The following is a 23,984-nucleotide window of genomic DNA, read 5'->3' as shown; positions in this document are numbered from 1 at the left end:
TTGTTTTTTGTGCCATGGGCACAATTTATTCTGTAAATGAGAAATTTTATATATATTTAATTATGAAGGTATCTTATACTCACTTTCTTAGAGTTTCAACTATAACCTAGATCATTCATTCTTTTTAATGATATTTCCCTTATATATTGTAACTATTTAAGGTATTCAATAACTTTTTTTTTTTTTTTTTTGAGACAGAGTCTTGCTCTGTCACTGTGGCTGGAGTGCAGTGGTGTGACCTCAACTCATTGCAACCTCCATTTCCCAGGTTCAAGTGATTCTCCTGCCTCAGCCTCCCCAGTAGCTGGGATTACAGGTGCCTGCCACCATGCCCAGATAATTTTTATATTTTTAGTAGAGACAGGGTTTCACCATGTTGGCCAGGCTGGTCTTGAACTCCTGACCTCAAGTGATTCACCTGTCTCGGCCTCCCAAAGTGCTGGGATTACAGGCATGAGCCACTGTGCCCGGCCATCAATAACATTTTTTAAACATTTAACAGAAATCACAAATAGATATCAGCAAAGAACGCAATAATACAGAAAGATTTTTGTTTTTATCATACATTATTTCTTTTAGACTTTTTTTTTTTTTTGGTTATCTAGCTACATATATAGTACATCCAGTGCATTTAACTAACATACTTCTTTATTTCTCTTTCTCATCAGGTTTAGAATGTAATAACTCAAGGATTTGATAATACAGTGAAGTAGTATAACAACTGTCTATGTGCTTCCCATGATATGTTCTCTATATTGTAAGTATATATTTACTTTCTTCATCTAGCTTGACTGTGGGAGAAATTGTTCAGTTAGAACTTATAGATGATTTATATTGTTTCAGAAAATTATGAACTAAAACCCATCCAAGCTACAGAATAATTTCAGAAGGTTAGCTTCTATCAGGAGATCTTCTATAAACTTAGTTTTAACATTCTATCAAAGTAAAAGTTTAAAATAATTTTCTGTCATGGTAGGTAAGATAATATATCAATCATGTCTAATCATTTTAAAATAAATCTTACAGTTAAAATTTTTATACTCTTGTGTTTTCTAGAAAACTGTAAATAAATATTAGACATGGAAAATTTTATGTTCTCAATATAATTTGCAATCTAATTTTAAATTTAGGTTAATTTCTTTTTATATTAGTTATCTTTTGAAAATGGATTTTAATTGGGGGTAGATAATGCCTATACCACTAAATAATTCTTATATATGAATATAAGAATACATTGAGTATATACATTTATATATATGTAACTTATTTAATAAGTTAAATGAAAAAAAGAAAAGTAGTCTTTACACAGATGTGAACCTCTTACTGTTCATTTCACATTATTAAAAATAAGGAAGGAAGTACAATTCTGGGATACTGTGCTTTGTTTTTGAGTTAAGAGATACTACGAAGCAATAAGTGTTACTCATGTCAATAAGAAAGAAATAAAACAGCCCAGTCCCTTTTCCCTGGGTGAAAGCAAGCTATGAACTGGAGCCCATCAGGTATCAGTAGTGTCCCTACAATTTATGGCATGTTTAGGGCATCAGGAGATGCTGTTCCTTAACAACACCTAATATCGTCAGACCTAAAATCCTTTCTCAAGTCTTTCTATTCTCTTCAGCCCTTGTTTTGCTAAGCTCCTATCTGAGGATATAAAGCTGTCAGAGAATTGGAGGCGGTGGTGGATAGGTTATTAACATCCCCGTTTCAGAACTCTGAGTGCATTGCAACACAAAATATGATTTAATACATATTATCATATTCTATAGCAGTGCTATCTAATAAAACTGTAACGTGAACTGCATATGTTATTTAAATTTTTCTTATGGCCACACTTTTTAAAAAGTAAAAAGAAGCAGGTGAAATGAGTCTTAATGATATATTTTATTTATTTAGCCTGTACATTCCAAATATAGTTATTTTATCATATGACTAATGTAAAGAAAAGAACGAGACACTTTGCATTCTTTTTTCACACTAAGTCCTTGCAATCCAGTGTGTACTTACAGAACATCTCAATTCGGATACTAAAGTTTTCTTGAATATACTTGATCTATACTTAGACTTAATAAAATTTACATTTGAAAAAGTAGATTCACAAACACAAATTGTCCTACAAATGTTTAAAAATGTTCCAATAACTAAATCAAGTGTCAACCTTTAAATTTAAATTGATAGTCATCTTCTCAATGACGCTAGCTGTATTTCAAGTGCTCAGCTGTCTCGTGGCTGGTAGCTTCCATACTGGAAACTCTACTCCAGAGGATCACTGATATAATACTTCGGTTCTGTTACCTAACAGGAATTTTGAAGGCCAACTTCAGACCACATCAAAGGAGCATGACTTTAAAATTTCAATGAAGAAAAAAGTCAAACCCTAAACTTATTACTTAAAATGGAGTTTTATAGAATCCCGTGTTTTTGAGAAATTATAGAGAAGAAAATATACCAAATGTGTACTTCTAAGCTATAATACATGTTGGAATTTGGGGGCTTTTTATTAGCTTCTGTGTACTTGCTTTGTTGTAACTAAAGTAATTTACTGATCACAGCCCTCCTCATTACAAGGAGTAAATCAATAGAAAAAAAAAAAATCTAACATTTAAAAAAATTGTTCCATCAAACACTTCCTTAAAAGAATGAAAATATGGGCATCAGACTTGTGAATCACGTATCTGATAAAAGATTTATATCCATAATATATTTAAAAACCTCTTAAAACTTAATAAGAAAGTAAATCCAATTTTCCTGGTAAAATATCTGAGCTTTACCAAAGAAGATGTATGGATGACTAATAAGAATAAGAGGAGATTTTCACTAGGGAGATACAAATGAAAACCACAATAAGGTGCCAGAACATACCTGTTAAAAATGGATAAATGAATTAAAAGTCTAACAATATCAAATATTCGTAAGCATGCAGAGCCACGGAGACTCTCATTCACTACTTTCACTACTGTTGACAATTCAAAATGATACCGCCACTTTGAAAAACGTGTGTGCAAGTTTCCTATGAAGTCAGATGCTTGCTTAATATATGATTCAGTGATCCCACTCCTAAGTATTTACCCAAGTGAATTGAAAAACATTTTTGACACAGAAAAACAATACGGGAATATTTACAGAAACTTTGACTTCAATTGCGAAAATGTGGAAATAACTAATATGTTATCTTCAGCTGGTAAATGAATGAACAGACTGTGGTAAATCTATAAAAGAGAATACTATTCAAATATTTTAAAAAGAGAATTATTGATGTATGCACATCATGGATGAACATTTTAGTGTGTCTTGCTAAGTGACAGAAGGAAAGCCCAAATGACTACATATTTAAGATATATAATTCATGGTATCTTAAACTCTGGAAAAGCCAAAACATAAAGATGGGAAATAGATCAATGGTTGCCCAAATTAGAGATATATTGAGTTAGAGATATAGGAGGGTTGACTACAAAATCATTGATTACATGAGGAAATTTTAATGGCAATGGAACTGTTCGTGGTGCTGGACAAATTACTGTGCTCGTCAAAACCCATAGAACTGTACAACACAATGAGTAATCTCTGCAGCATGCACATTAAAAAAAGAAAGAAAGAAAGAAAGAAAGAAAGAAAGAAAGAAAGAAAGAAAGAAAGAAAGAAAGAAAGAAAGAAAGAAAGAAAGAAAGAAAGAAAGAAAGAAAGAAAGAAAGGAAAGAAAGAAAGAAAGAAAGAAAGAAAGAAAGAAAGAAAGAAAGAAAGAAAGAAAGAAAGAAAGAAAGAAAGAAAGAAAGAAAGAAAGAAAGAAAGAAAGAAAATGAATAGGATGTAATATCCCGAAATGGGGTGGAAAAGTGACAAGTGAACCTTACCATCTTACAAATGTAATGCATAAGCTTACTGAAGGTGTGGCAGTCAAAGGATCTAGCCTATATTTTGGAAAACAGTATTTTGAAAGGACAAAACCTGCAAAGGATGAGGCTAACTATAAAAAGAACTATACATAGACATTGTATTTTAGTTGATTTTTTTTTTCAAAGGAGCACAGGTTAGCAATTATGAAAGTACTTTGCATGTATATTAGGGTGGAATGCATAAGTAAATAAATTATAGATATTGGGAGATAGGTTTCATATTGCTAGAGAAAGAAGTCATAATTAGCAAGGAGAGATGGCTAAAATTAGCCTTGTATTGCTAGATTAGAGATGTAGATATTAATTTGTGAACCCATTCTTATTTTAAAATACATAGATACAGAAATGGGTCTACATACATAACATTTATTAGCTCTATCTACTGAAAAGCTCTAGAAGCAGTGATACCACATTAGCAATGAGCATACCTCATGCCTAAATTTGAGTTTCATGCTCAGAGTTTAGAGGTTTCTGTGTATACATCATAAAGCTTCAATCTTAGAGTGAGCATGGAATGTAGGAAATTCAAGTAGCATTCTTTATTTAAACACAAAAAAAGTCTCTGAGGGTTTAAGTGACTGGCCTGGAATCAGCAACTTGTAAAGGATGGAGCATCTACATAGAACAAATCTTACCTCATTCTTAATCTTAGCTTTTGTACCACATCAAGAAGCCTACACTATATGGAAATATTCTTATTTATTGAATTATTTGTTTTTAATTTCCAGAAATAATCAAGCTCTTTTCCTGAATTTAAATAAAATTCTGGCAAATTTTATATCATTAAAAAACTATTGTTCACATTTAAATTCAAAATTTGTACCTGATATGTCTGTTTCCTGTTGAGTTTCAAAGTCCCATCTAGAGGCCAGGCACAGTGGGCTCACTCCTGCAATCCCATCACATTGGGAGGCTGAGGCAAGCGGATCACTTGAGGTCAGGAGTTCAAGACTGGCCTGGCCAACACAATGAAAACTCATCTCTACTAAAAATACAAAAATCAGCTGGTGTGATGGTGTACACCTATAGTCCCAGCTACTGGGGAGGCTGAGGCAGGAGAATCACTTGAGCACAGGAGGTGGAGTTGGCACTTAGCCTAGATTGTGCCACTGCAGTCCAGCCTGGCCAACAGAATAAAAGTCTGTTGGTGTGATGGTGTACACCTATAGTCCCAGCTACTGGGGAGGCTGAGGCAGGAGAATCACTTGAGCACAGGAGGTGGAGTTGGCACTTAGCCTAGATTGTGCCACTGCAGTCCAGCCTGGCCAACAGAATAAAAGTCTGTTTCAAAAAAAAAAAAAAAAAAAGAAGGAAAGAAAGTCCTACTAGACTGGGAAATTATTATTGCTAATTTATTTCTGTCATTGACACACATATGCTTTCGCTTTAATGAAATCCTATGCAAGAACCAAAAAAAAAAAAAATTACAAAATACAATCATGTACTGCATAACATTGCAGTCAATCATTGACCACATATACAACAGTGGTCCCCTAAGATTACAATAGAGCTGAAAAATTCTTATTTGCCTGTAACTTTGTAGCCATCAGAACTTAGCCTCACACAACTCACATGTTTTTGATGAAGCTGGTATAAACAAACCTTTTGCACTTCCAGTTGTATAAAAGTGTAGTACATACTGTATAATTCCATAAGGTACATAACAATGATAATCAATGATTATGTTAGGGTTTATGTATTTACTGTATTTTATCATTAGAGTGTACTTCTACTTATTAAAAAAACTTAATTATTAAACAGCCTCAGGCAGGTCTTTCAGGAGGTATACCAGAAGAAGGGATTGTTATAATAGGAAATGAGAGCTCCAGGCATGTTATTGTCCCTGAAGACCTTCCAGTGAGACAAGATATGGAGGTAGAAGACAGTGATATTGACGATCTTCACTCTGTGTAGACCTAGGCTAATGTGTGGGTTTGTATCTTAGTTTTTACAAGTTTAAAAGGTAAAATAAAAAATAAAAATATTTAAAAATAGAAAAAAGCTTATAGAATAAGGATTAAAGAAATTATTTTGTACAGCTATACAATGTGTTTGTGTTTTAAGCTGTGTTATTACAAAAAACCTCGAAGAGTTAAAAATACTTCTAAAGTTTATAAAGTAAAAAAAATTACAATAAGCTAAGGTTAAATTATTGAAGACAGAAAAATCTTTTTATAGTTTTAATATAGCATTTGTACAGTGTTTATGAAGTCTACTGTAGTGTACAATAATGTCCTAGGCTTTCATATTCACTCACCACTCACTCACTGACTCACCCAGTGCAACTTCCAGTCCTGCAAGCCCCATTCATGGTAAGTGCTTTGCACCGGTGTGCCATTTTTCTGTTTTATACTGTATTTTTACTGTACCTTTTCTATGTTTAGCTATACGAGTACCATTGTGTTAAAATTTCCTACAGTATTCAGTATAGTAACATGCCGTAGGTTTGTAGCCTAGAAACAATAGCCTAAGTGTGTAGCAGGCAATACCATCTAGGTTTGTGTAAGTACACTCTCTAATGTTTGCACAAAAATGAAATCACCTAACATCATATTTCTCAGAACGTATTCCTATTTTTAAGTGACACATGACTGTACATAAAGTGTTTTTTCCTGCAAAATAATTACGTCTCACAAAAGCATTCATCATGTATTTTCTTAGATAACAATCTTCCCTGCTGCAATTTTGTTAGATTTATACATAGTATCTCAGAGGAAATAAAGTCATTTTATAAAGACAAGCTAACCTGTGATCCTTTCCTTTAATATCTTCATCACTATGCCCATCTGCTGCAATTTCTGTAAGTAAGTGTGATCTCATAATCCACACAGTTTTAATATGGAGAAAATTTATAGCATACTCTTACTAATCAATAAATCAAGCTTTCTCTCTATTGCTTTCCAATCACAATGATGACTTCTAAGGGAGCTTATTTTATTAGGTAATTTGAACATACTTTATTAGGCTATTTGAAGACCTTCTTGAATATGAGGGGATTATTAACAATAAAAGAAGGTACACCCAATAGAGAAACAATTTCTATACCTTCAAACAATGGTGTAGTAGGTATAGGAGGCAAATGCAAAATCAGTGTGATCCATTATATATTTAAACCTCATTTGTTATCTGTTACAATGCATAAATATGTTTTGAAAAGAATATTATCAAATCTATTTGAATTTTCTACCAAATTTAATGTTCAGAATTCTCAGTATTTTATTTTTTTCTGTTTTAAAGTCCTTCTACCATAGTAAAATTCTATTTTATCTGTTTTATTTGCTTGTTTTATTTTTGTTTAAAAGACTATTCAGAAGAGTTCCTTTTTATGAGACCACCTTTTTCTTGGGCGTGGGGGGAACAGAGTCTCGCTGTGTTGCCCAGACTGGAGTGCAGTGGTGCGATCTAGGCTCACTGCAAGCTCCGCCTCCCAGGTTCACGCCATTCTCCTGCCTCAGCCTCCCCAGTAGCTGGGACTACAGGCGCCTGCCACCACACCCGGCTAATTTTCTTTTTTAATTTTTTTTTTTAATTTTAATAGAGATGGGGATTCTCCATGTTAGCCAGGTTGATCTAGATCTCCTGACCTCATGATCCGCCTGCCTCGGCCTTCCAAAGTGCTGGGATTACAGGCGTGAGCCACCGTACTCTGCCAAGATCACCTATTTTTTTTTTGTACTAAGACTTTCTACTATTATGCCTGGTGAAAAACAGGTACTTAAAATATTTGCAATATTGACATCTAAACAAAATAACAGTAAGCACATTTTTTTTTTCAGTTAATTTTAGGATTAATTGGGGTAGCCTGGGAGAAATCACATATAGGAGATGCTCCAGAGCTCCACTGTTTGTGATGACCATTCTATATGCAACATAAAATGAGTCTTGGTGGTGTCTCAAATCTGTCTCCTCCACAAAGAGAAGTAGATGGAGTATAGATGGATGCATGGGTGGATGGAGTAGGACAAATAGATGGACAAATAGTTGGATTGTTCTCACACATACCGTCCAATATCTTCCATACCATGGACAGTGTGTAGCTTGGACAGTATTTTATCCTTACTTGTTTCTAGGAACTAAGGAACATACTTGGTAATATAGAATCCTGTGGAACTCCAATAATTTCAGAGAAAATTGAGGATAGAGTATTTTCACCCTCTGAACCCAGGAGAACATACTATTTTATTTTGGTAACTAAAAAATTAACGTTAGTTTACTTTCGCCTTGATAGTAGGGTCAAAATCAATGTCTATGGAAGACTGCCTATAATAGTGACTACTTTAAATTCTTTTCTTATCCCTTATAATGATATATCCTTACTTTCAATATGCATATATAAGCAGTTCTAAGTCAATGCTTCAAATTACATGCTTTGGGGAAAGAATTAGTCAACAAAGATGTCAAGAAAATCTGAATTTATTATTTTCAAATTGTTCTTAAATTTTATTTTTAGAGACTATCATTTCCCTATAGCTACTCTACAAAGAGACAAAAAAAAAAAAAAATACTTCACAGTGAACTAGCCCCCCTAGGAAAAACACTGTGGAGTGAATATTTATGTTACCAAATAGTTAGAATAAGTAGAGACAGATAAAAATACCCTAAACTTTTATTTAAAACCATGCATATTAATCCTGTGGGCTTTCTTGCTATCCTTATAAAGTCAATTATCACCCTATAGGTTTTTGAATTTTAATTTCAGTTTATTTTAAACTATCTTTATTTTATCTCTTCATATTAAAAAATTAATCTTCTCTTTTACTTTGTATGTTCCACCATTCCTTTTTAATTCATATCACTTTTGTACTCTAAACACAGTAGGATGCTAATTTAAAATTTGTGACTTTGAATTCATGTCATGTAAATCCCCCAAATGAATATAGTGATTCATCCACTTTTATGTTTGAAATATAATCTGCCTTAAAATAAATCTCTATGTTGCTAAAGGGTAAAACTTAGTATACGCCTCTTGATTTTATGAGAGCACAAGATCAAATCTTCATTATACTCAGAGCTTACACTGAAGATGGGAAGCTGCTTTATGTGATAAAGTGAGGGAAACTATCAGTAAGTCTTCAAGGAGGAGAAGATGAGATGTGCTGGGTAGCCAAAAGAATTTTAGTAAAGTGATGGACTGTGTTCAATATTAGCTTGTGCACTTTGCTGTAATATAACAGCTCTCCATCTAAAACTCCTGCTAACATTACATGTGCCTTGTGTGAAAATTTAGGGGAAATTAAAGAGACTCACTTTCACATCCAGGTCAAAGCAATCAGAGAAAAAGGAACATTTATGGTAGATAATACATGAATAGAATTTGGAAATCTCTAGTGTAGAAGTTTAGGACCCTAAATAATCATGAGTTTCTGGAACTCCTTTAATTCTCAGAAATCTTATGGGACATTGGAATTTCCAATACAATCTTGGATGGGTGGCTGGAACTCTCAAATGCAGAAACTATAGTTTAGGTTACTATATTTTTCGGATTAACTGACTTTAGGAAGTTAGGGTTATAACTAGTTGGTTGACTTGCAAATGCATGTTCACTGGGATGCAGAGTCATTAATTCTTCAACTTTGTGGAAAATCAGTTCTGATAGTTTCTGGAGCTGTCATTGATTCAGCAATTTTAAAACCACTTCTGGTGACTACTTGCTACCATAGCTACAGAAAAATATCAATCATTTCCTAGGAGTGTGGGGACATTTTATTCTCAAGCTATAGTTGAAATAACTTATGAGAAAAAAATCACAGAGGAAATGATGGAAAATGCCAAGGGCCTTTCATGAGGAAGAGGGGGAAATAACTAGAAATTTGTTTTTAATGTAATCTTCTTCTGCTTGAGAAGTATTAAAGCCGTATCCAACAGTGAAACAGATGTGGAAAGGTAGTACCCATTGAAAAGAAGAATAGAACTAGGATGGAAAGGTAAGCACATTTTATGTAAGTTAGTTAAATTGTTAAAGAAAACTTATTTCTTATTTTATTGTCAAGAAATCATATAATTACACATTTTGTGGGATCACAAATGTCTTTTTATTAAACTTTTTAGTTCTTAAGGCTACTTTTCTCTAAATTCATACTTATATAGATTACTTGGTAATCTTTTTATTTATTTATTTATTTATTTATTTATTTATTTATTTATTTATTTATTTTTGCATTTTCTCTCGCTTTAATGTAAATTGTGTTCTTACTTGCTTATGTTCCATTCTAGAATGGCTCCCAGTCTCCTTCCAGAAGGCTGACCCTGCCACTTCTAAATTTTTTTCTGACTCTCATCCTCCTGAATTTTGCTCTCCCCCATAGTCAACAATTTTGAACACCTCCTTTTCTTTTTTTAAATGACATTCAGTTTCTGAAATATTGGCTTCTCTCATTATACATCCACCCCCATTCTTTCACTATGCAAAAAATAACTCTTCTTTTCTCTTCTTTTGGCCAAACTTTCCAAAAAGATATATAATTTTTTATTTTTGAGAAATGTGTTAGTGACATAAGTCCTGGTTAACTCATTCCAAATGATGTCTCTATCTTGCATTCTGTCTTACTGTCCTACAACCTATTCCAGCACCATCAACAGATGACTCATTTCAGCCTGACCTCATGAAAAGAGCTTGCATTCTAGGTTCAGACAGAATAACAAGAGACTCCTATTTTTACCATTTACTGGCTGATGTAATCTTACATGAGTAATTTAAGCTATAGGGATCTCACCTCCTTTATCTGTAAAATAGGAATTCTAGTACATGGGATGGTAATGATGATATAAAGAAATCATGTAGAGAAAACATATAAATAGCATACTCTTTCTACCCAGGAGGAGCTACATAATTATTAAATCTTGTGTTTATTCCTTATTATATCTTACTATGTTAACTGCTCTTTCAAATTGCACAACCAGAAGATCCATGAGGCCTAGTGTCAAAAGCTCAATGTCTTTGTCGTCTTATGAGGGAAGTCAGTTTATCTCATCTTATTCATTTAGGGATAATAATAATTCCTTCTCTACCTTAATTACATTGTGACAATGGCAAATTGAAATGTGATATTGATTACAAAAGTTCTTAATTATTATAATAGCAATAACTGTTAGCATTTGTAAATCTGGTGTTGTTTATCTGTAAGTCACTGTGTGCTGGCACTTAATAAATGTAAGCTCAGTCTTTATAATTATGTAACAGGGACTAATATTGTTTATAATGTTTATGTGAAGGAGCTACAGCTCAGAAAGATGAAGTAGTTGTGTCAAGGTTACATAGGTGGGAGGCAACAGGGCTAGAATTGAAGTCTTCTGAACCTCCACCTGCACCCTCAGAGCCCCATGCAACAGTGAATGATCAAATGCATTCAGTACCTTTCATTAAAAATACTCCTTGGCCACTACTTGAACCATGCTCCATTGCTACCCAGCTCATTTTCAAAGGCTCCTGTTAACTCTCCTAAAGGCATTATAGAGCTAGATTGTGCCTTCATTTATTTTCATTATAGCTGCTTTCTTTTCTATGTCATTAATTCATGCTTCTCTTTTGTAATTTTACTGTCAGGTTCTCCACCAAGTGCTCTAGGCAATTAAAAACACATACACACGATATTTAAGCTTTTCAACGAGTGAAGGTTGACCTCAGTTCCTGTTTTTCCTCCCTCTTTGTGCTGTCTTCAGGGTTGATGTGCCTCCCTCCTCTTCTGCCTCCAATAGTGCTGAAGCCTCTCTCATATTGGCACAGGCTAAAACTCGTCCACAGCCTCTGGATGTTTCATTAGTCTGTTTTACATTGCTATAAAGGAATACCTGAGATAGGGTAATTGATGAAGAAAAGAAATTTATGGTATGACAGGCTGTTCAAGAACCATGACACCAGTATCTTCTCAGCTTCCAGTGAGGTCTCAGGAAGCTTTTACTCATGGAGAAAGGCAAGGGGAGCCAGTGTGTCACATGGCAAGAGAGGGAGCAAGCAAGAAGAAGGGGTGCCGGGCTGTTTTAAACAACCAGCTCTAGAGCAAGAAGTCACACATTACTGCCAGGAAGGCACCAAACCGTTCATGAGAGATCTGCCCCCATGACCAAAACACTTCCCTTCAGGCCCCACCTCCAACAAGATGTTATTCTTTGCTTCCCTAAAGTTCTTAGGTCTTCAAAGCACTCACTCAACAAAGTAGAAAAGTATTTATACCATAGTTATGCTCTTCTGTAGATCCAGGACATATTGCAAATTATCAGTTACATGCAATGAGTTGTTAGGCTTCAGTGCATTTTAAAGCAAAGGATTCTCTGCCTGTGCTTCAGACGAAGAGATTGAGTTGGTCTTTATATACACAGGATTGTAAATCCAAACTACACTTTAATTCATGTTATTTACTATTATAAACATACTTCTTTCACCTAAATAAGTTCAATGGAGGTAGAGGCAATATCATTTCTGTATTCTTTAACTTTCCTGTGGAGATTATAGCATGGCCAGGCAGTGAATGAGAAATATAAAGTGATGATTAAAATGGAAATGAACCATCTGTAATAATATTAAATAATTGAGCAGAAAATTTCAATCTAAGTATCAAAGCTTATCAACCAAAATAATTCATGAAAAATTGTTATTAGGAGCGGTTTCATGTTAATATTGGTCTGAGGATTAATAATCTCTTTTGCTAAAAACTACTTTTTTTAAAACGTTTATTTGAGGTTCAGGTGTACATGTGCAGGTTTGTTAGATAGGTAAATTGCATGTCTCAAGGATTTGATGGACAGATTATTTCTTTACCTAGGTAATAAACATAGTATCCAAAAGGTAGTTTTTCAATCCTCACCCTCCTCCTACCTTCCACCCTCATGTAGGCCCCAGTGGCTGGCTGTTGTTCCCTTCTTTGTGTACATGTGTACTCAATGTTTAGGTCCCACTTGTAAGTGAGAATACATGATACTTATTTTCTTGTTCTTGCATTAGTTTCTTAGGACAATAGCTTTCAGTTCCATCCATGTTGCTGCAGAGGACATAATCTCATTCTTTTTTATGACTGCATAGTATTCCATGGTGCATATGTATCACATTTTCTTTATCCAGTCTATCATTGATGGGCTTTTAGGCTTATTCTGTGTCTTTGCTATTGTGAATAGTGCTGCAGTGAACATACGTGTTCATATGCCTTCATGGTAGAATGATTTATCTTTCTTTAGTTATATATCCAATAACGGGATTGCTGGCCCTAATGGTAATTTTAACTTTTTTGAGAGATCCCCAAACTGCTTTCAATAATGGCTGAACTAATTTACATTCCCATCAGCAGTGTATAAGTGTTCTCTTTTCTCCTCAACTTTGTCAGCCTCTGTTATTTTTTGACTTTTTAATAGCAGCCATTCTGATTGGTATGAGATGGTATCTCACGGCAGTTTTAATTTGCATTTCTCTAATGTGATGTTGAGCATTTTTTTCATATGTTTATTGGCCATGTATATGTCTTCTTTTGAAAAGTCTATGTTCATGTCCTTTGCCCACTTATAAAGGGGTTGTTTATTTTTTGCCTGTTGATTTAAGTTCTTAGAGATTCTGGATATTAGACCTTTATCAGATGCATACTTTTTTTTTTATTATACTTTAAGTTCTAGGGTACATGTGCACAACATGCAGGTTTGTTACATATGCATACATGCGCCATGTTGATGTGCTGCACCCATTAACTCACCATTTACATTAGGTATATCTCCTAATGCTATCCCTCCTCTCTCCCCACTCCCCACAATAGGTCCCAGTGTGTGATGTTCCCCTTCCTGTGTCCAAGTGATCCCATTGTTCAATTCCCACCTGTGAGTGAGAACATGCGGTGTTTGGTTTTCTGTTCTTGTGATAGTTTGCTGAGAATGATGGTTTCCAGCTGCATCCATTTCCCTACAAAGGACAGGAACTCATCCTTTTTTATGGCTGCATAGTATTCCATGATGTGTATGTGCCACATTTTCTTAATCCAGTCTGTCACTGATGGATATTTGCGTTGATTCCAAGTCTTTGCTATTGTGAATAGTGCTGCAATGAACATACGTGTACATGTGTCTTTTTCTCCTATTCTTCAGATTTTATGTTTACTTTGCTGATAGTTTCTTTTGCTGTGTAGAAGCTTTTTATTTTAATTAGATTCCATTTGTCAATTTTTGAAACTACTCTTTTAAAAAAGAAAATTGTAAAGAGCTTTTAAAGCCAAATTTAACGAGCAATAAACTTTTTAAAGTAATAGATTCAACTACCTGATTATCAAAACTTCGGTATAACAACAAAAGATACTATAAACAAAATTTATTTTGTCTTTAAATTTAAAAACCTGAGAGAAAATGTTCCCCCCCAAATTAGACAAAGGCTCAATTTTGTAATATGTAAAGACTGTTCACAAATTAATTATGCAAAATGACATAATAAAAGATGCAAATAAAGTACGAATAGTCATTTCACAAAGGAAATAAAAATTATCCCAATAAAGACAATAATGTCCAACTTTACCAATTAATGAACTGACAAACCCAATTTTGTGGTCTAATAGGGAATTTTTTCATTTACACTGTATTAATTAGTTCATAACATTCATCGTTATTAAGTGTGTGGAAAATTTGATTCCAAGTCAAGCAAGTTGGGCCCGTTTGGATAGCATACTGGTGATACTTACAAAAATTTTGAAAACATATATTGTTTGACCCAGCAATTCTACCTGTGGTTATTTATTCATCCAAACCACTCGTATTCACCACTAAGAAGCCTTCACCAAAATGTTTATTGCAAATTTAGAATGCAAAGTATTAAAAACAATCAAAATGCCCATCAATAGAAGAAAACTAAAATATGTAATAATATATTCTTACCAGTCAGTGCTAAGCAACCATTGAAAATAACTTGGTGAGTATATAAAGACAGATTAAAGTATCAAACTGAAGGGTCAGGCACAGTGGCTCACACCTGTAATCCCAGCACTTTGAAAGGCTGAGTAGGGAAGGATCTCTCGAGCCCAGGAGTTCAAGATCAGCCTGCGCAACATGGTGAAACATCTCTACAAAAAATACAAATAGCTAGGCATGGTGGCATGTGCCTGTGGTCCCAGTTATCTGGGAAGCAGAGGTGGGAGGAAGTCACCTGAGCCCAGAAAGTTTGAGGCTGAAGTAAGTTGCAATTGTGCTACCACACTCCAACTTGGGTGACAGAGTGATACCCTGTCTCAAAAAATAAAAATAAAAAATAAAACAGCTTCAAACTATTCACTATCAAAAGCAAAAAGCAAGCCTCAGAATAAAATAGAAGAGTCTCAATTATCTCTTAAAAATCATATATATGTATAAATATATCTAAATATATACAAATGTGTATAAAGTTTTGAAAAAGTTCTAAAAGGATATAGGACACACTGAAACAAAAGGGGTTACCTCTTGGGGAAGAGAATGGGTTGAAAGAGTGGCAATTAGTATTAATTTGGTATTTGATACTGAACTTTGGTGTTATTTATTTTATATACACTTAAATTATTTACATTTTAATAATAAAAATAAATTCTTCTATTACTTTTATACTTCTTATAAGTCAGGCAAATACAGGTAGTATAACTGAAGTAAGTAAATGTTTTCAGAAAATATTTGATGAATTATCAGTCAATTAGTGATAGTGTTCTGAAGAGTGGGCATTTTTGAACATTTTTTCTGTTTAAATTTTACCACACTTCTAGGGCTTAGCTTTGGCTAGAATCAAAATTTTACGTAGATTGGGCATCAGTTGGAAACAAATAATCAGAACCTCCTCAATAAAACAACATTGAGAGGTGGGAAAGGGGGTACGAATCTCAGCATGGTTTTTGGGAGACCATTTTTTTAACTTTATATTTGAGAAGTATTTTTTTTTAATTTGACAAGTAAAAAGAAAAAGAATCTTAGACAAAGAAGTATGAGAAAAATTAATTTTAAAAATAAATTTAAAAAAGGAAAAGGAAAAGAAAATGAAATTTGACTTTCTCTGCTATGAGAGATAGTTTTTATGTAATTTTATAAATATTATAAGAAACTTAACCTGTCTTCATGTATTAAATAAGATGGAGTAAAAACGAAACCTGGAGTGAATGCTATCATCGCATTAATAATGCCATTAGTTATATTCTCTCTCCACCATCATCTTGAACATCTCAGTAACACAATAACATGGTCTCCACTTAGTGCTTGAAAAATTAAACTCCCTTCCTTTTGGGAAAATATCTCTCTAAAAAGCAGAGAGATTGTTCTTGTACATTAAGGAAATTCTGTCGATTGACTGCAATTCATGAGCCTGAGTGAAACTTTCAAGCACTTTAATTGTTGCTACAATTATGAATATCCAACCTGTTTTTACATATTGATTTAAAGGATACAAAAGTAATTCTTTTTCCCCATTCAAGATAATACAGTAAAATTTGCTTTCTTTGACACAATTTTAATTGAGCTACACACACATGTTTTCCAACTTAGTGTGGCAGTAGAAAACATGATCATTATTTTTCTGACTCATTCTAAAATTCTTACAGTGTGAGAGGAAACTCTTGGAGCTTTGCTTTTCTCTTTACCATGGCAGTACAAACTTGTTGCTTTCTACTCTGCAACCATTTCTGAAATCAAATTATTTTAGAAATTCTTCAAAATTTAACATTTTCTCCTGATCCTTTTTGAGGAGTCAATATACCATGGTGGTCATCCCTGCTTTTAAAACTGGGTTAATAATATTACCAACTACACTGTTGGTTTGAGAATGACACAGGATGGTGTGTATTTGTTAGGTGCAGGACCCAGTACCTGGCTTGTATGGAGCAGCCCTTTCTAAATAAGTACTGCTAGCATGATTTTTTCTTCCATGAGTTCCTGTTTCTCTTTTACTCTAAATTATCATGACAATAGGCTATACATTACTTATATTCCAAAATAAATGTTATGGTAACCACCTGCATGAAGAAAGGTGAAAAAAAATAGAATGTATTATGAATGACTATTTCCGAAAATTCAACTATCTAACATTGTACAACTAACACCTTGAAGAGTAGCTTGATTTTTCTCATTTTCAGCTTATTTTTTCTTTCCTTCTCTTTCCATATTTCTATTGTAAGTGGTTGCCAGCACTGAACAATGCAGTTATCCAGACTACAAATGTACTGCTGTCATACTCCTCCAAACACACACATACACACGAACACACACAATCATTGTTAACCTTAATCATAATTGTGTAAGCAAAAGGAGGAATTCAGGCTACAAATCCCTATCTCTGAGAAGAAAGTTTTATAGAGAGCTTATTCGCATTCTACTGCTTCCAAACCTTCAAAGGAGATATGTGGTTGTTCCTTAACCTCAGGATGCTTTAGGGAATCCCAGCTTCCACATTCATTCAGTGATTCCTCTGGGAGTCATTCTCATAAGTACCCCAAAGAAATTGAGACTGAGAAAAGATTTCCTATAACTTTGCAGACATTATAGGAACCAAAAGAAGTATCCTTTTTTCTTCACCTGGTATACAACAAATTTCTTGCCTCTTCTCAAACAGGTAAACCATTTCTCTACTATGTGAAGAGGAATTAGGGAACGGAAGGTAAGCTAAAATTTACTAATTGCCTAAAACATGTCAGTAAATTACAACAGTTACTTTTCCTATCATTACAGTTCTATGGAGAGGATATTATAGTCTTCATTTCTCATATGAATGAGTCTCAGAGAAGTTAGAGATTTTTGAGTCCCAGCATGAAATGCAGCAGGTGCAAATGGTGCCACTTATCAATTGCATTTCTTCCTGTCGCCCTACAAAATTCCCATGTTACTCATGATACATTGTGTTTTCTTATTCTAACATTTACATCACTAGATATGGGAATGAATCCAAAAGTCATTTGTTTTTTTGTTTGTTTGTTTGTTTTTTTATAAATGCTAATATTTTATGGGAGACAGGAATTCTTTTCCGCTCCATGAAACTTTTTATTAGTACTCAACATCATTCGAGACAACTGACTGAAAAACAAAGGTTGAAAGAACATACATATCTGCTGTTCCATTTCTAAAAGCCTTTATAAGCTGCTCCTGAAAATGAGCGAAATATCAGTATTTCTGCCCCCAGTAGAATGTATCCTCTCTGGTTTCAGTGGCAGGTTAGTCATTACTGTGTGTAAGCATGAATTCCACAGCAGAATCATGAGGGTTTGGATAACAGAGGAAGGTTAATTCGACTGTAGTAAGTACATAATATAAAGGAATATTTTTCTTCACAAAAAAGCTGAAAATTTGTCCCTGGACTGACACCAAAAGAGAAAGGGTGACAGTTTTGGTGGACTTGTTAGCACTAAGCTACATACATTTTGTCAGACATTTACAGGTATTCATCTGTATTATGTTTCGTTATGTTCTGTTTTTGGTGATTTAGAAACACTCATTTTTTATATGAGAAAATATTCTACAATGTGTTTTGATATACTGTAATGGAATTTGTGCTAAAATGTAAAGAGCATATATCAGTTCCTATAAGCTTTCTTAAAACCTTTATGAAGTATAATCGCCCAAGCAAAAAACTGTTTGCAGACTTTTAGTGTAACTTTCAAAGCAAAAAACAAAAAGCATATTATTCTTTAAATTTTACCACACTTCTAGGGCTTAGCTTTCACTTCAGAGGACTTGATGTATCTATAGCCATTTGTTTATTTATTTATTTATTTCCAATAGGTTTTGGGGGAACTGGTGGTGTTTGGTTACATGGATATGTTCTTTAGTGGTGATTTATGAGACCTTGGCGCACCCATCACCTGAGTGGTGTACACTGTACCCAGTGTGTAGTCTTTTACCCTCAATTCCCCTCCCACCCTTTCCCTGGAGTCCCCAGAGCACTTTTTAAAAAATAATAATAATATTCTTGTCTTTTAGGGAAGGTGTGGACCATTTATATGTGTGTGTACCAGGTAATAACATAAAATTTATTTCTTATTGTTGGTCTAAACTAATTGTCATTGCCAATAAAAAAAAAAATAGCTCTAGAGAGGTGGAACTTTTAAGAAACTTTTCCATAACCAGAAGCCACTTCTGTGATGCTTCACTTACATCACTGAAAGCGGCTAGGAGTAGAATACAGGGATGAAGTAAAACCAAAAAAAAAAAAACAAAAAAAAAAAAAAAACGGAAAACAGTAGTGAAATCATTGTGAACATCTGAGTGATCAATTAGTTATTATAATTCAGCTAACAAACATTGGGTTCAGATCTCAGCTCTACAACTTGTTGGTTAAGGAACCCTGACCACACTAGGCTCCACATTCTCATCTATAAAATGAGGATGAAACTACCTCAGGCAGTTAACTAAATTAAGGTGTGTAATTCATACATTGAACTTACTGCCCGACATGGAATAAATTTTCAATGACTGTAAACTATTCAGTTAACACCTCTACCGAACGCATCACAAAGTGTTAATTTACAGACTACCCTAAAGTGTTTTTGTTTTGTATGTTCGTAAGTTTATACTTTGCTAAAATTACTTGCTAAATTAGTAGTCTCTCAAGTAAATAATAAATTTTGCTTTTATATCTTCAAAGATGCATTATTTATTTGTAAGGTCTTATGGTTTTCTTTTTTTTTTTTGAGACGGAGTCTCGCTCTGTCGCCCCCGGGCTGGAGTGCAGTGGCCGGATCTCAGCTCACTGCAAGCTCCGCCTCCCAGGTTCACGCCATTCTCCTGCCTCAGCCTCCCGAGTAGCTGGGACTACAGGCGCCCGCCACCTCGCCCGACTAGTTTTTTGTATTTTTTAGTAGAGACGGGATTTCACCGTGTTAGCCAGGATAGAGGTCTTATGGTTTTCTAACTATTGGATGAGGATAGTTTCACTTTGTTTAATGTTTTACTGTAGGATGTTAATAGTTAAAGTAAGTAGGCATAATTTTTCTAATGATTTCAAAGACATATCCTTAAGTACTTCTTTTTTTGACTCCTAAGTATAGAAGCCCACAAAATATGATAACAAAGTTTTCAGAGATAAGAGTTTTCGAATGAGTTAAATGAGGAAAATAAAAAGAAGATATGTGAACAAACAGAAAAAGAAACAGTTAATAAAATAGTTTCCTATTATGGAATTAACACATGTTCATTATAAAAATTTAGGTAATAGCCAAAGATAAATTAAACAATATTACTATTTAGATGTATATGTTTCAAATGCATTTGTTGTGCACATATACAGCTAATAACATTTTTTTCACAAAACGAAATCATACCATACATAATTTTATAAGTTCCTTTTGTGCTGTGACTATATCATGGATGTTTTCTATGTCAAGACATGTAAGTCAATAGTATTGTTTTTAAGAGCAGTATAATATTCCATTCTTTGTTTGGACCATAATTTTTTAACCAATTACTTATTCAGGAACATTTATCTAACATCTGATATTTAGAAATTGCGAACAATGCTCTATTATTTTATAAAACTCTCTGTATCCTTCTCCAAATATTTCAATATGATAAATTTCTCCTTCAGTTCATAAAAGTAGTCACCAATTACTGAACACTATTTGACAATTACAGTGTTGAAAGTTTTATATACACCATTTCATGGGATTATTACAATAATTATTACAATAATCAGATGAAAGAGATACATCATTCACTACATTTTACCAAATAGGGCAACTGAAAATTAATAAAGTTGAATAATTTGCCAAAAGTCCATAGAAAGCAGGAATTATAACCAGGAACAACAGACTCCAAAACTCATGTGTATAACCACCACACTATACTACTTCTGTCGTGCAGTATAGTTTGAATATTTTAATTTTTTTATTATTCTTACTTAGTTTCCAGATAATTTAAATTATTTTTTGATGAATAGTCTAAATTATACTTTGCAGGACCAATTTCACCTTATTTGTCCTTGGTCCCCCATGAATTGTCTAATATGTAATCTTGTCAAGTAGCTGCATGACACATTCAAATTACATGGCATTTCAAAAAGGTGCAGGTTGCTGTATTGCTACAAATATTCATTACAAAGTTAAGGACTAATATGTTGCTTGGAAAGAAAATTACTCTATCAATGACTTTATTGAATGTCATATAATGCGAATGGGAGACAATGTGAAAGAGAAATTATCATGAGTATTATGGATGACATTTTTTTCTCTACAATATTACAAAAGCTCGAGTATGTATAGTATAATCAAATGTTAGTATATGTATAGTACATAAATATCTATCTATATACACACATGTATATATACATGAGGGACATTTTGTTCACCAAAAATTTGTGCCAGTAGATATATTTCTTTATATCTAAAGAATGGAGTCTCGCTCTGTCGCCCAGGCTGGAGTGCAGTGGCCGGATCTCAGCTCACTGCAAGCTCTGCCTCCCGGGTTTAGGCCATTCTCCTGCCTCAGCTTCCCGAGTAGCTGGGACTACAGGCGCCCGCCACCTCGCCCGGCTAGTTTTTTTTTTTTTGTTTTTTTTTTGTTTGTTTGTTTGTTTTTGTTTGTTTGTTTTTAGTAGAGACGGGGTTTCACCATGTTAGCCAGGATGGTCTTGATCTCCTGACCTCGTGATCCGCCCACCTTGGCCTCCCAAAGTGCCTGGATTACAGGCTTGAGCCACTGCGCCCAGCCTGCTTATTATTATTTTGAACAATATTGTAGCCTCAGACAATGCCCTACTGGAATTAGAAATGAATGAGCACCACTTATTGGCCCCAAGGGAAAGGTGTTAAGGAGGGAATGGCAAAGTTTTCACCTTAGTGCCAATACTCAAACTGCTTTAGACTGGTAACCAGTTGGCCAGCCAATTTAATTATTCCTCACCATGATTCAACATAAAAGGAAATAATGAGCATTTGGAATATAATAATATCATGGATGCTAAGTATACTGCATAAAGACATGCACAGCAAATGCAAAACTGCCAGTTGCAGTAAAAAAAGGTTCCGGGGGAGAGGGAAGTGGGAGGGGAGTTGCTGTTCAATGGGTGTCAAGTTTCTGTTATAGAAGATGAATGAGTTCTAGATATTTGGTGTACAACATTGTGCTAATAGTGAACAAATACTATATTGTGCACTTAAAAATCTGATAAAGGTTAGATCTTATTACATGTTCTTACCACAATTTTTTAAAATGTAAAGTAAAAGGAAAGGTACTTTTGATATGAGAAAGTGGGAAACAAACATTTCTTTCCAAGACCAGCACTGTCATCTCTGTGATTTCCAGTGGCTTTCTCAAGCAGCATATCTTAGTGATACGTTCGATATTTAGTATAGCCTGAATCAATTACCCATTGCCAAAGAAATGACTTTTCTGAGATGAAGGTGATAGAATTCCTTAACAAGATCAAAAGGAAGTCAGGTAAAAGAACTGATGGCTTATAGATTGATTTTTTCCAATCCTTAAAGATTGTCTTTATCTCCTACTTGCCTGAGAAATATATTGATAGGGTATCAGTGGGCATATTTAAAAATCACATCCATATACTGCATTAGATGATTGAGAAATGCATTTGAGTAAAGTGTCACCAAGAGTAATTAGAAAGTGATTTGTCTTGACTTCCTAATACTTGAGTGAGTAGAATCATTTAACATTTTAGCTTTGAGCATGGTATGTTGATATGTGATGGAGCACCAGAAGCTGGATTCAGTGAGAAATATCTCAGTATTCAAAACTATCTAAAGAGGTTCTGAATGCTTCCTGAAAATCTTGACAGATACAATTAACAGTTTTGACTTAATTTTATTAAGAAATGAACTCATTATGCTTAGGTCAGATCATCCTTCTTGCAGTTATGAAATAATTCATGTTTATTATATTTTATCTTTATATTTTAATTATAATAAACATTTTAATGTACCTAACACTGGCAATCCTTTTGAATACTATGTATCCATTAAGTGATCAGCAGATACAGAAAGATTTACATTATACTTAGGAATATCTTCTTCACAGCATTTGTATGTTATCACAATGCTTTTTATGCACAGAAGAGAGCAAATTTTATTCCAAAGAAATGTAGTCATAAATGTGGTAAAGCTCTGTGTTTGAGAGAGTAGCAGCATTGTTGGATTTAAAACAATAGCAGAAAAAAAAATAATTGCGAGGCTACTCTCAAACAAAATGCCATTCTCAAATTTCACAAATAACAAATTCGATATAACGTTTAGTATCCCTTATGAATATCAACTTTTAATGACTTATGAATCAGACTTGATATTTACAGCATGCAGGCTGCATCTCCCCAAATAGAACTGGGTATGAGAAAATGGAAACCTTTAGACAGAGTTTACAAATCTTTGACATTTACCTTTTCTTCTTTTCTATATACATATCAAATAAAAATTTAGATTCATGGTTATCTGAGATCTATCAGCAAATATTTATCAAGAACTTATTAATTCCAGGCATATTGTGAGGTGCTGTAAGGCATGGAAACCATAAGACACAACAGTGAAGTGTTTAAAAAAGCAAAAGAATGAGAGCCCAGCAAAAGAAAAAAAATATGAGCCAACCAAAAGAGTCCCCAATGGCCAATTTTGAGTAACACATAATGGAGTAATTTGATAAACAAAATAAATATTGTAGTATTATGTTATACTCCAGTGTAGAAAATGAATATCCTTGAGTGCATAGTTATATAAATAAATGATTAAATACATAAATGAGGGAGAAAGACAGATGTGTCATACAGAAGAATTCCCAACAATTTATGTGGATACTTCACCCTCAAGTAGAAGAAGCATAAATTTGAAGTCCATAATTGTGAGCTGCACATAATAATCTCCTCCCAAATAGTACAGTATAGAAATGGAGAAAAAGAGAAACTTTATAGTGGAGAAACCTGGTAAACATTGCCTCAGCAAGGAGATAAAAGTTAACATCAAGAGTGGTAAGGTGTATTAATAGCCAATAATAACTTGATATGATGTGATGAGAATGACATTTCACCTCCTTTTTCTAGCAACATAAAACAGAGGGAAAAATAAAAACTAAGAAAATAAGCAAAAAAGAAAATACGAATAAAATATTGGGTTTAGTGAATAATAATATATTAATATTGACTCATTAGTTTTGATGAAAGAACCATAGTAATATAAGAAGTTAAAAATAGGGAAA

At 33.8% G+C, this 23,984-nt stretch overlaps 1 protein-coding gene across 1 annotated transcript in view; it reads left to right on the top strand.

The window, feature by feature from the left end:
• Nucleotides 1-23,984, top strand: part of FUT9 (fucosyltransferase 9) — a 203,168-nt gene that overhangs the window by 104,737 nt on the left and 74,447 nt on the right. Inside the window, exon 2 of the mRNA XM_010359218.1 lies at nt 669-757. The gene's annotated coding sequence lies outside the window, so the exon portion shown is untranslated. The remainder of the gene's footprint in view (nt 1-668; nt 758-23,984) is intronic.

Source organism: Rhinopithecus roxellana, chromosome 4 (assembly GCF_007565055.1).
Source record: "Rhinopithecus roxellana isolate Shanxi Qingling chromosome 4, ASM756505v1, whole genome shotgun sequence".
NCBI classification, from domain to species: domain Eukaryota; kingdom Metazoa; phylum Chordata; class Mammalia; order Primates; family Cercopithecidae; genus Rhinopithecus; species Rhinopithecus roxellana.
The sequence above is the reverse complement of the archived record's forward strand: the minus strand, read 5'-3'. Positions and strand labels throughout refer to the sequence as shown.